The following is a 5899-nucleotide window of genomic DNA, read 5'->3' as shown; positions in this document are numbered from 1 at the left end:
GGTTTCAGCTTCAAGCTGAGCGACAAAGCGGAACCGGCACCAGCACCAGCGCGCGTGCGCAGAACCTCAGCCGGAAGGGTTCTCTAGCCTTTGCCCTACGACCTGTGGGGCGAGCACGTGGTTTGCCACTTCCCCGGCCTCCAAAGCCGGCTCTTCTGCCGCTCGCCGGTTGTTTCTATCGCTACAGATTGGCGGAAGTCTCCTGGGGTAAAGCTCAGAAATGGGGCGGGACTTGCAGGACCTAGAGCGCAGGCGCAAAAGAAGGAAGGAAAGGCGTGCTTAGCTAGAGGGAAGATTTAAAAGTCCCGTAGTACACATAGACCAATCAATCTGCACGCAGGTTTTTTTAATTTTTTTTTTTCATTTAACAAGCATTTTTCATTTTCATTTTCTACAATTAAAAGAATTTTAAGGTTTTATTTTTTAATTAACGAGCGTCTATTTTGAGGGGGGGGAGGTTGTCAGCAATTTCTATACTATTTTTCCAACTAATTTTTTTTTAAACCCTTACCTTCCGTCTTAAGAGTTAGTACCACGTATAGGTTCCAAGGCAGAAGAGCGGTAAGGGCTAGGCGATGGGAGACCTGCCCAGGTTCACAAAGCTAAGAAGTTTTTGAGTTCACATTAAAACCCAGGACCTCCCTCTCCAGGTCTGACTCAATCCACTGAATCACCTAGCTGCCTCCTTCAACTAATTTTTAAGTTTTTATAATTAAGATTTGTTTTTAACATTTCACTTAGCAAACATTTATTCTTAATTATCTTCAAAATTAAGACGTTTTTAACTTTGCTCATTTTAAAAGTATTCTTAAGTTTTTTCAAATAACAAGCTTTTTAAACTTTTTAAGCTTATTTTTCAATTAAACATTTTGAAGTTTTATTTCAATTGGAATTTTAAAAGGTAAGATTTTTAAATACTGTTTTTTAAAAAACTTTTTAAAAGCACCTTCTGGCTTAGGACCCAAATTCCTATGGACTTTTTCCTAGATCCTCTTAAAGTCCAGCCCCCATCTCCTCTGGGAAGCACCAGCACACACACACACACACACACACACACACACAGTCTCCCTCAACCATTCCATTTGGCTTAACTATACATTCAAATTAATAAATCTCTTATTTTTAAACTAAGTTTTTGAGTGTGGCATGGGCATTGTACCCCCAAAACTGGGGCAAACTGTAAACTGAGAAATTCCTTAAAACATCTGACCTTGGGGATTACCCTCCTTGGATTGTCCCTTTAACTTCGAGATGGACTAAGAGACACACCCTGTTCATCAGTCCTCCAAAAGAGAACCACCTCTAAGCCTTAGGGCAATCTTCCCCTACTCCTGGCTTCAGTGCTCACCACTCTTAAAGAGTCACATCTTCACTGTTGTAAAGAGTATAAAAAAGCCAGAAATGATGTCCTCTAGGGGACAGCTCTTCTATCCATGCTGTCCTCCCAAGGAGCAACTATCCACCCATGCTGTTCCACCTAGGAAGCAGGCTTCCACCTATGCTGCCCTCCTGACCAGATTCAAACATTACCTTCCAGAGTAATAAATTTCTTTATATTTTTAAGCTGTTTCAGAGTCTTGCAGGTATACTTCCCGAACCCCAGGGGTTCACCTCTGCACCCCACAACAGAGTCTGTCATTCCTGACAAGGGCACCTGTGTAGATCCAGGGTTTTATCTCAAAGCTCTCCCAATTCTACTTAGAAAAAGAAAAATGAATAAACAAACCCTGCTTAGCCAAGCAAAACAAATTCAGGGATTGACTATTTTTCATTTGGTAAAATAACCTGATAAAAGGAAGTTGGGGCTTTCTCAGAGAAAATCTCCCACCCACAACTAGACTGAAGGTCAACTAGAGCATCACTTAGCTTCCTTCCAAGAGTCGGACCACTATAAGAACCAAAGGAAAAGAGAGAAAATAATGAACAACACAATTTTAAAGTAAAACAGAGTGGGTATTAATGTTGGTTTAGAAAACAGGATCTCGAATCATCATCTTTGCTGGAGTTGTCTACTGAATGAAGTCATCTGCTTCTGGGAAAGATTTTTACCTGATTAGTCTTTGTCTTAGGAGTCTGTCATAGGCCATCATCCACAAACAGTCTGGTGCAACTGAGATGGGCTTCTCCACCTCTTTTTTTCCTTTTTTCAAAGGACGAGGCAATTTGAGGTAAATGATTTGCTTAGTTACCTGACTAATAAGTGTCTGAGGCCAGATTGGAGCCCAGGTCCTCCCTACTCTAGGCCTGGCATTCTATGTAATCAGCCTTCTCGATACCGATTCCTCTTTTCCACCTCCTTTCAAGGACAGATCTGCAGAAGGGTTTCTCCAAATCAATCCAGTTTCCAGTTTCTTGGTTGATCCTGTTGACTTGAAAAAAACACAGAACTATTAAAGAGTCAGAATGTCGACATGGAATTTAGAGTTCCCAAACTTGTAGCTTAGTGAGGTATGATGAACCCCAAGTTTGGAAATAGTTTGTAGGTTGGAGACCCCAAAGCTTGGGCTTGTTCCCTGTTCCCGTGGGAATCCACCCTGAAGGGAATCTCAGGCTAGCAGTTGCAGACTGAATAATGGACCCCAGGGTAAATGCTAAATACCCTTTTGTCTTAGGTAGTCTTGCCCATTGTATCAGAGACCCTGTCCCAGGAAGGCACACCTGGGCAGGAACTATCCTTTAGTATCCATTGTGTAAGTAGCCCCTTCCCCTACACCCTAACCTCTAGCTATGATCCCTTTTCTCTAGCTTGATTGTATCCTGTCAGTATAATGTCAATCATCTCTCCCAGCCCCTAGATCTTCCCAAAAGGTATATAAGTTCCCCAATTTCCTTTGTCCCTAGGAGTGGTCATCTAGCGCGGTGTCACTCCCAGGGGGATCAGGGAGCAGAGCGAAGCAGTGTTCCTTTAGACTCTGCACAAGGCGCAGCTCTGCATAAGAGGCCAAGTAGCCCTCATCCCCCTTTCCCTTGATTAAAGAGTGGTTTTATGACTATTTAATAGTCCCGCGTTTTTTCTAAGTTAACAAGAAGAACCACTCTTTAATTAAGGAAAGGGGTTCAGTGCTAGATTAAGCCTCCACACAGAGCTGCACACTCACAACCACGTAGAGTTCCAAGGATTGAAACTCTGATTGCTCTGAGGACTTGAGCCCGGGGAGAAGCAAATGCACTACCAGACAACTCCCAGGAACAAAAGAATTTAGGGAACCTGTATACCATTTGGGGAGGTCCAGAGGCAGGGAAACAGGATTGGCATTGCCATAGCTACCAGCAAATGGGAATGTTCAAACTATACACACCTGACACAAACTAGCTTGGGAAAGGAATCATAGCCAGAGGCTAGGGTGTAAGGGAAGGGGCCACTTACAATGAATACTAAAAGGATGGTCCCTGCTAGGTGTGAATCTTCTTGGGAAAGGGTCTCGACAATGGGGAAGACAACCTAAGGCAAAAAGAGTACTTATCATTTGCTTAGCCCCACCTAAGTGGGATTGTCATTTACCTTAGGGTCCAGATTCCCTTCTGGGTGGATTCTCTGGGGAACAGGCAACAAGTACAAGCTTTGGGGTCTCCAATTTACAAGCTAGTCCCAAAACTTGGGGTTCACCAGACCTTACTAGGCTGTAAGTTTGGAGTCTCTAGATTCCATGTTGACATTCGATCCCCACTGCTGTGGTTCTCTAGGAAATGCTACTCCAACCTAATTCATAACTTAGTAAGGGGCAGCTAGGAGACTCAGTGGATAGAATTGTCTTGCCCTTACTACTCGTCTGCCTTAGATCCAATGCACAGTATTGGTTTTAAGACTGAAGGTAAGGGTTTAAAAAAAAAAAGACAATATATTTAGTTTTGTTGTTCTTGTTTCAGTCATGTCCAGTTCTTTGTGACCTCAGGGACTGTAGCTTTCCAAAGGGTTTCAGTTATATTAAATCATGAAGATATTACAGATGTATTCAAAATCTTGACTCTAATAAGCAAAGAGTTCATGGATCAAGCTTATGAATATATTTCTAATAATTCACATGATTAGTTTCTGAATCTTTAAATTGGATTGGGCTTAAATTTTGTTGAATTTAAAAATTAAGCCTCTATTATTATTTGCAGTTTGAACGCTAGCAAACATCTAGTAAAGGTCCTTTGAAATGTCAATGACTTCCACTTAACATCTGAAAAAGTGGGCAAATCTGAATAGGTCTGGAAGAGGGTTCCAGGAAAAAGGTTTGACTTTAGTCCGGAAGGACTTTCAAAAGAGCTTCTTTCCCGGCCACCTAGCTACCTGCTCATTATCTTTGTAATTGCTCTCCTAATCTTATGCAAAAACTTCCCCTGTTTGATTAACATCCCTCAAACCCCCAATCCTGAAATCCTATAATAAAACAGTGGAGTCAGAGGCTCTTGGTGACCTGGCCTGCTGACCCAATGCTAAAGATCTGTCTCTCTGTGTCTCTGGTCTGTTCAACCTAAGGCCTCTTCTTCCCTAGTCTTTAACCTCCACCCATCACTCCTCAGTCTTTAGCTTTCCTCCACAGGTAATTAAAACCCACTGGAGAATTTTTTATAGTGTCTAGTGATTTTTATAGTATCTAGCAAAGATATTAGAGTGGTTTGCCATTTCCTTCTTCAATGGATCCTTTAGTCAGGTGATCATAGGATAAGTGACTTCCCCAAAGTCACTGTCTGACCAGTGTAATTGTCTGACCAGTGTCTGAGGCCAGATTCAAGTCCTCTGGACTCCAGGCCCAGTGCTCTTAATCACTGAGCCATAGCAAAAGGAAAGAAAAAAACAGCTAAAAGCTGTTGACTCAGAAAAAACACAAAACTATTAGTCAGAAAAACCATTCTTTAATTAAGGAAAAGGGTAACAGGGCTAAGTTAGGCCTCTTCACAGAGCTGCTGGCCACACGCCTACAGAGTCCAAGGATTGAAATCTGGTTGCTCTGGTCGCTGACCCCTAGGAGTGCCACCGCACTAGAAGACGACTCCAAGGAACAAAAGAATTTGGGGAACCTATATACCACTTGGGGAGACCCAGGGGCAGGGAAAGATGATTGGCATTACCATAGCTACAAGGAAAAGGGAGTGTTCAAACTATACAGACGGGATACAATCCAGTTGGGGAAAGGAATCATAGCCAGAGGCTTGGGTGTAAGGGAAGGGGCTAGTACTAAGGATACTAAAAGGGTGGTCCCTGCCCAAGGGTGGGTCTTTCCTGGGGAAGGTCCGTGATACCTAGGGAAAGACTACCTAAGACAAAAGGATATTTAGCATTTACCTTAGGGTCCAGTATTCAGTCTGAAACTGCTAACCCGAGGTTCCCTTCTGGGTGGATTCTCTGGGAACTGGGGACTATTACTAGCTTTGAGGTTTCCAACTTACAAGGTAGTCCTAAATCAGATCTTACTAGGCTACAAGTCTGGGACTTCCAGATTCCACGTCAACAAAGCAAAGGTGTGGAGACGGAGGGTCTAGTGTGAGGAACAAAAGGAGGCCAGTGTTACTTGTTCCTAGGTTACATGATGAGTAATAAAAACTAAGAATTCAAGGAAGTTGGAAGGTGTCAGCTTATGAAGGACTTTGAATGCCAAACAAGAGATTTCATATTTGAACCTAGAAGTCAGAGAGAGCCACTAGAAATTATTGTGAGGAGAGCAATAAGGTAGAACCTTTACTTTTGGAAAATCACTACAGTATCTGAGTAGAGGATGGAAAAGAATAGGGGTCCACCCTCCATCAAAACTGAAGATCAGGAGAAATAATCTGCATACATGGATTCAGGGATCATCTACATGGGGGTGATATTTGAACCCTTGAGAGCTAATATAATCCCCAAGCGAGATTGTCTGTGTGACATGGGCCTAGTACAGAGATGGCATGGGCGATGTATTAGACAGGGAAATTC

Source organism: Gracilinanus agilis, chromosome 4, assembly GCF_016433145.1.
Source record: "Gracilinanus agilis isolate LMUSP501 chromosome 4, AgileGrace, whole genome shotgun sequence".
Taxonomy (NCBI): domain Eukaryota; kingdom Metazoa; phylum Chordata; class Mammalia; order Didelphimorphia; family Didelphidae; genus Gracilinanus; species Gracilinanus agilis.
This window is presented reverse-complemented; position numbering follows the sequence as displayed.